Here is an 11,322-nt window from a genome sequence, read left to right as displayed (position 1 = left end):
TGTGTAATTTCAAGTATATTAAATAGGCTAATTATTTTTAAAACTCTCTTTAAAAGGAGAGAGAATAGCTGAGCATCAGCCCATGAAAGGAGGTCATGGGTTCGGTTCCCAGTCAGGGCACATGCCAGGTTGTGGGCCCAATCTTGAACTTCATCAGCATTTTCTCCTAGGAGCAAAACCCCATATATGTAATGTGTGGGGAGACAGTCAAAGCTCCCATGTGCAAATTCATCAGAGAGTTAACACAGGAGAGAAACCTTACAAATGTAAAGAGTGTGGGAGATTCATGTGGAGCTTGAATCTTCATGTTCATCAGAGGATACACACAGGAGAGAAATCCTATAAATGTGTTGTGTGAGAGGAGCTTCAGTCAGAACTCGAATCTTCAGGCCCATCAGTGAGTCCACAGTAGAGAGAAACCCTATAAATGTGCTGTGTGTGGTAAAGGCTTCATGTGGAGCTCATGTCTTCATGTTCATTGGAGAATCCACACAGGAGAGAAACCCTACAAATGTGGTGTTTGTGGGAAGCGCTTAAGTCGGAGTTCGTACCTTCAAGCCCATGAGCGAGTCCACACAGGAGACACACCCTACAAATGTGCTGTGTGTGGTAAGAGCTTCAGTCAGACTTCATATCTTAAATCCCATCAGTGAGTACACACATAGAGAAACACTACAGATGTGCTGTGTGTGGTAAGAGCCTCAATCATACTTCAAGCCTTCAAGACCATACTGAGTCCACACTGGGGAGTAACCCTACAATTGTTAAGCATGTGGGAAAGGCTTCATGTGGAACTTGTGTTTCAAGTTCATTAGACGATCCACAGGGGAGAGAAGCCATACAAATGTGACATGTGAGGAAAGAGCTTCACTGAGTTCATATCTTCAAGCCCATCAGTAAGTCCTCAGTGGAGAGAAACCCTACAAATACCCTGTGTGTGGGAAAGGCTTCATGTGGAGCTCCTGTCTTCCCATTCATCAGAGGATCTACACAGGAGAGAAACCCTATATATGAGGTGTGTTTGGTAAGAGCTTGCGTTAAACCTCACATCTTCAAGCCATACAAATATGAGAGATGTGGTAAGAGCTTCATTCCCATTTCCCCACCTTCAGATCCATCAGAAAATTCATACAGGAGACAAGACACAAATGTGGACATGTGGTAAGGGCTTTGATCACTGTTCACGTCTTCAGGAATATCAGTGAATCCACACTGGAAAGAAACCCTACAAATGTGCTGCGTGTGGGAAGGACTTAAGTTGGAGTTCACATCTTCGAGCCTATCAGTGAGTACACCCAAGAGAGAAACCCTACATATGTGCTGTGTGTGGTAAGAGCCTCAGTAAGACCTCAAGTCTTCAAGCTTATCAGTGAGTCCACACTGCAGAGAAACCCTGCAGATCTTGGTATTGTCATGTTCATCAGAGACCTACACAGGTGAGAAATACTACAAATGTGCTGTATGTGATAGGAGCTTCAGCTATACCACAAGTCTTCAAGATGATTAGCGAGTCCACACAGGGGAGAAACTCTACAAATGTGCTTTGTGTGGGAAGAGCGCCAGTCAGAGTTCAAATCTTCAATCTCATCAGTGAGTACACACTAGAAAGAAATCCTATAAATGTTAAGAGTGTGGGAACAGCCTCATGTGGAACTCGTATCTTCATGTTCATCAGAGGATCCATAGGGATGAGAAACCCTGTGAATGTGGCCTATGGTAGTAAGTTCAGTCAGACCTCAGGTCTTCAAGTTCATTTGACAATCCTTACTACAAGGAAACCCTACACATGTTTTGCATGTGATAAGGGCTTAGTAAGAGTTCCTGTCTTCTGGTTCATCACAGAGTTCATAATGTGGCCTGTGTTTTGGCAGAGTTCAAAATGTCACAGTTCTTAAGAGAATGCTCCACAGAGTAAGCCTATAAGAGTGGTACAATAAGTTGGTCAGAACCTTTAGTTTCACTAAAATCTACACAGGATAAAGGCCTTAAAAATAAGGAAGATCGGGACCTTTGCAAAGGTAAAATGACGGAAATCCATGTCCATGAGAATGTAAACTCCATGGGGTCAGGAAGTTTATTTACTGCTGAATGAACATGACCTCAAACCACTGCCTAACAATTAGAAGGTGCCTGGAAGTGTCTAATTTGATGGAAAGGAAAAACCATTCTAAGTAGGATAACTACAGCCTGGCCAGTGTGGCTCAGTGGTTCCGCACTGACATATGAACCAGGAGGTCATGATTGATTCCCAGGTTGAGGCTCAATCCCCAGTGTGGGGCATGCAGGAAGCAGCCGATCACTGATTCTCTCTCATCACTGATGTTTCTATTTTGCTTTCCCTCTCCCTTCCTCTCTGAAATCCATAATAATGTATTTTTTTTAAAATAGGATAACTACTTGAAAATTTTACTGAGCTCAAACCCCACTAATCATAATAAATTGTAATAGGAAAAGCATTTTTATAAGAAACCTTAATTCAAGGAAATGATCACTTATTATAAATACATAAAATCATGCAGTGTGCAATTTGCAAGATTTTTGCAGTTGGCTCCTGAGCTCTGCTAAGCTTCACTTTTCAAGCAGTAATGGGCTAAAGTGTTTATCTTATCATTTATGACTTCATCTGTGCCAGTTAGCAATAGTTGTGTAAAGTATCTGTCTTATTTTTGTTGTTGTTTATCCTCACCAGAGGATATTTTTCCATTGATTTTTAGGAAGAGTGGAAGGGAGAGGGAAAGACAGAGAGAAACATCGATGTGAGAGAAACACATCAATTGGTTGCCTTCTGCATGAGCCCCAACCAGGGCCCAGGCCGGGGAGGAGCCTGCAACCGAGGTATGTGCCCTTGACCGGAATCGAACCCGGGACCCTTTGGTCCACAGGCTGATGCTCTATCCACTGAACCAAATTGGCTAAAGCAGTTTCTGTCTTATTTTGTGACTGAAACAAACAGAATGAGAAAAGGAAATCTCGATTTTAATTTCTAAAGATTCATGAGAAACGGGTGTGGGTGAAAAGCGGGGGAACATATAACAGGATTTGGGATGTTATGTTTTTAAGATACAGTACGCTTTGGACACCACCCCATATTTCTCTGGTGCTTCAGTGGTTGTTAGGTTTGCTTGCTTGAATGGTTTACTCAAACAAGTGTATATTTACCCAAATTTTTTTTTCTAGACTTTACATTCCAGATACTGGATACTTATGATCCATGATATCTCAAGTTTTATGTCACCATCAGAAATCCAGAACCAATGCTCAACTGTGTCATTAGCAGACATAAGAACTTGACCCAGAACAAAGAGACAGATGATGAAACTGACCCCCAGATGGTCCAGATATTGGAGTTGCCAAACATGGATTTTTAAATAACTTCTTTTAATATGTTCAATCAAATATGGAGAATTTCACCAGGGAACTGTTGAAAGGAATCATATAGTCTTATGTTCCATAAATATAACACCTCTCATTAAGAATGTAACATACCACTGGCCAGGTGGCTCAGCTTGTTGGAGCGTCATCCCGTACATCAAAATGTTGTGGGTTCGATTCCCCTTCAGGGCCCATACTAACGTTTTGGGTTTGATCCCTGGTCGGGATGCATGTGACAGGCAACAGAACTGTTTCTCACCCTGATGTTTCTATCTCCTTTCCTCTCTAAAAATCAATATTTATCTAGTGATAAAATTTTTTTAATGTAATACATGGGATTTAAAACTGATTAGATGTGGCTAATGTTAATTCTCTAACGTGCAGAGCTCATTGAACTTTGAACTCCCCCAGGGCAGAGACCACCATGTTTTGTTGTGTAGTCTGTGCAGTAAATGTTTCTAGAAACATGGAGATTCGGGAGGGTAAAATCCTTGCTGGTGAGAATGAGTCTGGGGAGTCCTTTGGGCAACAGGTCTCATCTAGACATGAATATGTTTTTTAAAAGTCAAACCAGATAACTCTATCAATAGGAATCCTTCCTGTGATTTCTTTTCAAATCAGTTATCCTGTAACTTCCTGTCCTGGTAATTAGGGTCTAGGTCAGTGATGGCGAGCCTATGACACGCGTGTCAGAGGTGACACGTGAACTAATTTTTTTGGTTGATTTTTCTTTGTTAAATGGCATTTATTTTTTATTTTTTAAATATATTTTATTGATTTTTTACAGAGAGGAAGGGAGAGAGATAGAGAGCCAGAAACATTGATGAGAGAGAAACATCGATCAGCTGCCTCCTGCACATCTCCCACTGGGGATGTGCCCGCAACCCAGGTACATGCCCTTGACTGGAATCGAACCCGGGACCTTTCAGTCCGCAGGCTGACACTCTATCCACTGAGCCAAACCGGTTTTGGCCGTTAAATGGCATTTAAATATATAAAATAAATATCAAAAATATGTCTTTGTTTTACTATGGTTGCAAATATCAAAAAATTTCTATATGTGACACGGCACCAGAGTTAAGTTAGGGTTTTTCAAAATGCTGACGCGCCGAGCTCAAAAGGTTCGCCATCACTGATCTAGGTAGTGTGACCGCACTGGGGAGACTTAGAGAAGGAAAAGAACATGGAGGATTTGATTCAGACGTGTGAGGAGAGAGGTGAGAATGCATTGTGAGAGTTGGGCGCAGTCTATTGAGAGAGAAAAGAAAGGTAAAGTATCTCCAAGGCAAAGGTGTGTGAGTAAGTGGTTCAGGTAAGGAGGAACCAATAGTTGCAGCTGGTAATTGTTACACTTTCTATACCAGGTTATGCCCAGACTGCCTAGTCCAGGAAGGCCAGGCAGACCTGACATTATGGAATCTCTTCTTTCATATTTGCCACCTCCTATTCCAAAGGAGGACAGTTCAACAAATTCCAGGGAAGTGAGATTTCCTTCCTTTGTTAAACACCTTGTCCATCCTCAGGAGACGGATACGTCTCTCCCATGAGGGGAGCTTAACATCCATTGAGGGACACTCTAGGGCCCCATTCTCAGTGAGATAAGTGATATTCCCATTGTAACCTGAGGAAATTAGCTCAGGGAGGTTAAAACCATTGCCCTAGTTCACATAAGTAGAAGGAATTGAACAGGTTCTCCAAATTCTTAATTATGACAATTTCAAAAATACCCAAAGAGAAAATACAGTTCCCCTCCCCCATATATTCACCACCCAAATTCATCAATTAGGAAGATTTTGTACATTCGCTTAAACTATCATCCCCTTTTCCTTTTTATCTTAAATGCTGAAATAATTTAAAGCAAATCCTTGATCCATCATTTCACACCCTACTTACTTCAATAGGCATCTCTTAAACACAGACTATTTTTTTTTTTTTACAAAACCACAAAATTATTATCACACCTAATGAAGTTAAGAATTAGATTTTTGTGATCAGTTCAGTTTTTCAGTTTTTATTTTATTTACTCTGTAGCTTTTCCCCCATTCCTTTTATTAATTTATTTTGTTAAGGATTTTTATGAGTTTATTTGAGCCAAAATGATGACATATGCCAGGAAGTCAGAGCAAGCTCTCAGATGTTCCATCCCCCCCCCCCCTTTTTTAAATTCTTTGTCTAGTTTTTGTATGAGTATAATACTGGCCTCTCTTATTTTTTGGTCAAGGTTGTGTAGAATAATGATCATTATTCTTTAAATATTTGGTAGAAATCTCCAGCGAAACCATTAGAATGGTTATGGTGCCCAAGGGAATAAATATAGAATCAGACTGCTAAGGTGAGACCCTGGTGTGACCACTTAGCAGTGTGTCCTTACATAGGTAAATGAAACATTTCTGCCTCCGTCTCTTCATTGTAAAATGAGGCTAATATTTAGTATGTTATGAGTAAATTAGTTAATATATGTCAAGCAATGGAAACTGTACCCAGCTCACAATAGCAGTCCATAGATGTTTGTCTCAACAGTCTAGTAGATGATAGGCACATAGCCACTGCAAGCATGATTTTTTTTAAAATATGTTTTTATTGATTTTAGAGAGAGTAAGGGAGAGGTAGAGAGACATAGAAACATCAATGAGAGACAAGCATTGATTGGTTGCCTCCTTCATGCCCTGTACTGGGGAATCAGCCCGCAACCCAGGCATGTGCCCTGACCAGGAATCAAACCAGCAACCTCTTGGTGCATAGGTTGAAGCGCAACCATTGAGCCACATGGGCTGGGCCAAACATGATTCTTAATAGTTGCACACCAGAGGTAATCCCTTAATATCAAGAATAACGCAAGAATGCCTATCTAACAATCTATCCATAATTACATATCTTAGCCAGTGTGAAGTAACAATAATTAAACAAGGTATACGAATTAAAAAGAAAACTCATTATTTACAGATGAAATTATTATGTATGTAGAAATTCCAAAACAACCTACAAATAAGACGTTGGGATTAGTAAATATAGGCCACAACATACAATGGTATTCCTATATATGAGCAAGAATTAGAATATGGGAAGTGAAAGAATTTATAAAGAAATTATAAGTATCAAATACCCAGGACTAATTCTAATTAAGAAATGTTTTCTACACAGAAAACAACAAAACTGAGGGAAATCACAGACCTAAATGAATGACAGACTTAAAAAAATATCAGATCTCTCCAGATTGATCTGTAGTTACAATACAATCTCAATAAGTAACCAGGAATTTGTTGTTGTTGTTAATCTTCACCTGAGGATATTTTTCCATGGATGTGTAGAGAAATTGGAAGGGAGGAGGAGAAACAGAGAGAAACATCAATGAGAGAGAGACTCATTGACTGGTTGGCTCCCACATGCACCCTGATCAGGGCCAGGGATTGAGTCTGAAACCGAGGCACGGTGCCCTTGACCAGAATTGAACCCCGGACACTTCAGTCCCGAGGCTGATGCTCTACCCACTGAGCCAAACCAGGTAGGACACAGGTAGGCCTTTTGATTCTAGAATGTATATAGACATTTAAAGGGCCAAGAAAAAGAAAGAATCAAGAACAACTACACAACTGGAAGTGTTCCAGTGATGGCGAGCCTTTTAAACTCGTCATGTCAGCATTTTGAAAAACCCTAACTTAACTCTGGTGCCGTGTCACATATAGAAATTTTTTGATATTTGCAACCATAGTAAAACAAAGATTTATATTTTTGATATTTATTTCATATATTTAAATGCCATTTAACAAAGAAAAATCAATAAAAAAATGAGTTCGCATGTCACCTCTGACACGCGTGTCATAGGTTCGCCATCACTGTGTTATGCTATCAAATGTCAAACCTATTTTAAAATTACAGTTATTAAAACAGTGGTAATACACAATGGTGGCCATCAGACCAGTGAAACAATAGAGTTCAGGTCTGGAAGCCCTTCTGATATACAACAGAGGAGTTGCTGGAAAGATGATCACATCAATAAATGCCCATGGGGGAAATAAATGAACCTTGACTTCTATCTCACACCATACACACAAATCAATCCATACAGTTCCTCAGCCTAAAAGTGCAAGTTGAAACAATAGTCTAGAGCTGTACTATCTAATATGGTACCATTGGATACCTATAACTATTCTAATTTATTTATTTTTAAATCTTATTGTTGAGAGTATTACAGGTGCCCCCCCCTTTCCTCCCTATTAGCCCTCCCACCCAGTTCCCACCTTACCCCAGGCCTTCACCACCCTATTGTCTGTGTCCACAGGTAATGCATACATGCATATAAGTTCTTTGGTTAATATCTTCCTGTCCCTCCTGCACTTCCCTCTGAGATTCATCAGTCTGTTCCATGTTTCCATGCCTTTGGTTCTATTTTATTCATCAGTTTATTTTGTTCATTAGATTCCTTTTTCATTTATTTTGACTTTTAGATTCAATTGTCAATAGATATTTATTCATTGCCATTTTATTGTTCAAATTTCTTCCTCCTCCCCCTCCTCCTCCTCCTCCTCTTCCTCTGCTTAAAGAATATCCTTCAACATTTCATGTAATATTGCTTTAGTGGTGATGAACTCCTTTAGCGTTTTCTTGTCTGTGAAGCTCTTTATTTGGCCTTCAATTCTAAATTATAGCTTTACTCCAGTAATCTTGGCTGTAGAATCTTGCTTTTCATCACTTTGAATATTTCTTGCCATTCCCTTCCTGCCTGCAAAGTTTCTGTTGAGAAATCAGCTGACAGTCATATGGGCACTTCCTTGTAGGTAACTAACTGCTTTTCTCTTGCTGCTTTTAAGATTCTTTCTTTGCCTTTAACCCTTGGCATTTTAATTATGATGTGTCTTTAATTATGATGGGCCTCTTTGGGTTCCTCTTGTTTGGGACTCCCTGAGCTTCCTGAACTTGTAAGTCTGTATTTCTTTCACCAGGTAGGAGACGTTTTATGTCATCATTTCTTCACACAGGTTTTCAATATCTTGCTCTCTCTCTTCTCCTTCTGGCACCCCCATAATGTGAATGTTGTACGCTTGAAGTTATCCCAGAGGCTCCTTACACTATCTTCATATTTTTGGATTGTTTTCTTTTTGTTCTTCTGATTGGGTATTTTTGCTTCCTCATATTCCAAATTGCTGATTTGATTCTCAGAATTTTCTACTCTACTGTTGAATCCCTTTATATTATTCTTTATTTCCGTTAATGTATGCTTAATTTCTAACTGATCCTTTTTCATGTCTTTAAAATTCTAAGATCCTTAAAAGTCTCACTAAGTCCGTTGAAGCTCTCATTAAGTTCTTTGAGTATCTTTATAATCATTGTTTTGAACTCTGTATCTAGTCATTTGTTTGTTTCCATTTCATTTCGTTTTTTCCTGGAGATTTCTTCTGTTCTTCCATTTGTGATGTTTCTTTGTATCCGCATTTTAGCTGCTTTCCTGTGTTTGTTTCTAAATATTAGGTAGAGCTGCTATGTCTCCTGGAATTGATAGAGTTACCTTGTGTAGTAGGTGTCCTGTAGGGCCCAGTGACTCAGCCTCCCCAGTCACCTGAATTGGGCACTCTAGATGGGCCCCTGTGTGGGCTGTGTGCATAGTCTTGTTGTAGTTGAGCCTTGATTGCTGTTGGCATCACTTGGAGGAGTTGACCTCCAGGCCAACTGGCTGTGAAGACCAGCTGTGACTACAGTCAAAGAACTGCTATGCAAGAGACAACCCTATGGGGCAGGACTTGCTTCAGTGGGGCTTTGGTGTTCACTGAGTCTGCCCCTTAATTATGTCACTCATGGGTGTGTAGCATTGTAATCTGGTATAGTCTGAAGCTGTCCCCCGGGTGCACTGGCTCTGGGGCCTCTTGGGAGGTGCAAAGTCAGCCACTGCCTGGATCCACCTGGCAGGAGCTACAGAGCAATCTGCAGATGGCTGCTACTTGTGTTAGGCTTGGAAGTGCCCAGGTGAGGCCAAGCTGTGAAATAAGGCAGGCTGCTGCTAGTGCCAGGTCTTGGTGAAGCCAGCTGGTGCTTGTTTGGGAGATTTTAGGAAGGTCTGAAGCCTGAGCCGGGAGAGGTTATTCATATGGAAAAGGCGTTTCAAGAACCTTGGATGGAGCTACAAATTGGATGGGGCCCAATCTCAGGGATTACCAGGGCTGAGTGAATGGTGTGAACCAGGCTGATGGAAACTCAGATATGGCTGCCAGTCAACTCTGCAACAGGGGAGGTCTCAGCATAGGAACAATGACCCCTGTGAGCACCCCTGTCTGGAAGAAAGCTGTCCCTGAGTTCTTGCTCCAATACCAGGCAATCCAGTTCCTCCCCTTATATCCCTAGATCCCCCTAAGCCACTGGAGCTCAGAGGGAGTGGGACCACATATGTTTGTGTATTGGCCCTTTAAGGGGAACTGTATGGAATCATACAATACGTGGTCTAAATATGTGGTGACTGGCCTCTTTAATTTGGTGTAAGTTTTCAACATTTTGTAGCCTGTATCATTACTTTATTCCTTTTTTAAAAAATCCTCACCCAACAATATGTTTATTGATTTTTTTAGAGAGAGCAAGGGAGAGAGAAACATCAATGTGAGAGAGAAACATGGATCTATTGCCTCTCGTATGCACCCCAACTGGGGATTGAATTGCAGCCTACTAGGTAGGTGCCCTGACCAGGAATCCAACCTGCCACCCTTGGTGTGCAGGGCCACACTCTAACAACTGAGCCACACCAGCCATGGGGAGAATCCTGTATTTTTAAAAAGTATATATCTTTATTGACTTCAGAGAGGAAGGGAGAGGGAGAGAGAGATAGAAACATCAATGATGAGAGAGAATCACTGATCAGCTGCCTCCCACATGTCCCCCACTGTGGGGATCAAGCCTGAACCCAGGCATGCGCCCTCGACTGGAATCAAACCTGGGACCCATCAGGTCGCAAGCCAACACTCTATCCACTGAGCCAAACCAGTCAGGCCAATCCTGTATTTTTTAACGTATTTTTGTTCAAAGAGGACAGGGCTAAGAAGTTTGTGCTCTACTCGGTAATCGTGTGAAATATAACCCAAGCATTGTGGGCAATAGCTGAGCCCCTGCTCTGCTAAGGCAATGACGTGCCAATTCTTCCTGAGGGTTCTGGGAGGTGTAGTCTAAGAGCTCTGTGGAGTTGGTGAACTTCCATTGCAGGGGAGTGGGTTGTGACAAATTACCTCTCTGGGAATTCTAGAAGTGTAATCCAAGAATTTTGAACAGAGTCACTTCTGCTCCAGGGAAGTGAGGTGGTGGCACAGGACATGAGGAAGTTGAGTCAGGCACAGGACAGCAATGCGTTTTTGTTTGGCATAGGACCACCTGCCACACGTCCTTGGCCTTCTGGAAGAGAATCTGTAGCCAGTGGCAGAGGCTGGGTTTGGGCCCCACTGGTTGGTGGGTTGAGGGTCTCCAGTGTTCTGTGCTCTCTGCCCCTATTCCTGGACTGACCAGACAGCTGTCACCTCCTAGGGGTATAAGATTGGACAAGTAACAAGCTGTCTGTGCCTCACATTCTTTTTTTGTATAATCAGGGGAATAAAGGTACTTGCCTAATAGAGTTGTTTGGATATTTAAATGAGATAGTCACAAATAAAAGGTTTAAAACAAGTGGTAAAGATGGGTTTATTTTATTTATTTATTTTTCTAAATATGTTTTTGTTGATTTTTTATAGAGGGAGGAAGGGAGAGGGAGAGAGGGATAGAAACATGGGTGAGAGAGAGAATCATTGATCGGCTACGTCCTGCATGCCCCACACTGGGGATCGAGCCCACAACCCAGGCATGTGCCCTGACCAGGAATTGAACCGCAATCTCCTGGTTCATAGGTCGACACTCAACCACTGAGCCACGCCGACCAGGCAAGATGGGTTTATTTTAATTAATCTGTTTTAATTTCCTGAGAAATGCCAAAACCGGTTTGGCTCA

The sequence above is a fragment of the Myotis yumanensis genome, unplaced genomic scaffold (assembly GCF_028538775.1).
Source record: "Myotis yumanensis isolate MYYU_CA2020_CCGP unplaced genomic scaffold, mMyoYum1.0.hap1 SCAF_23, whole genome shotgun sequence".
Classification (NCBI taxonomy): Eukaryota; Metazoa; Chordata; class Mammalia; order Chiroptera; family Vespertilionidae; genus Myotis; species Myotis yumanensis.
This window is presented reverse-complemented; position numbering follows the sequence as displayed.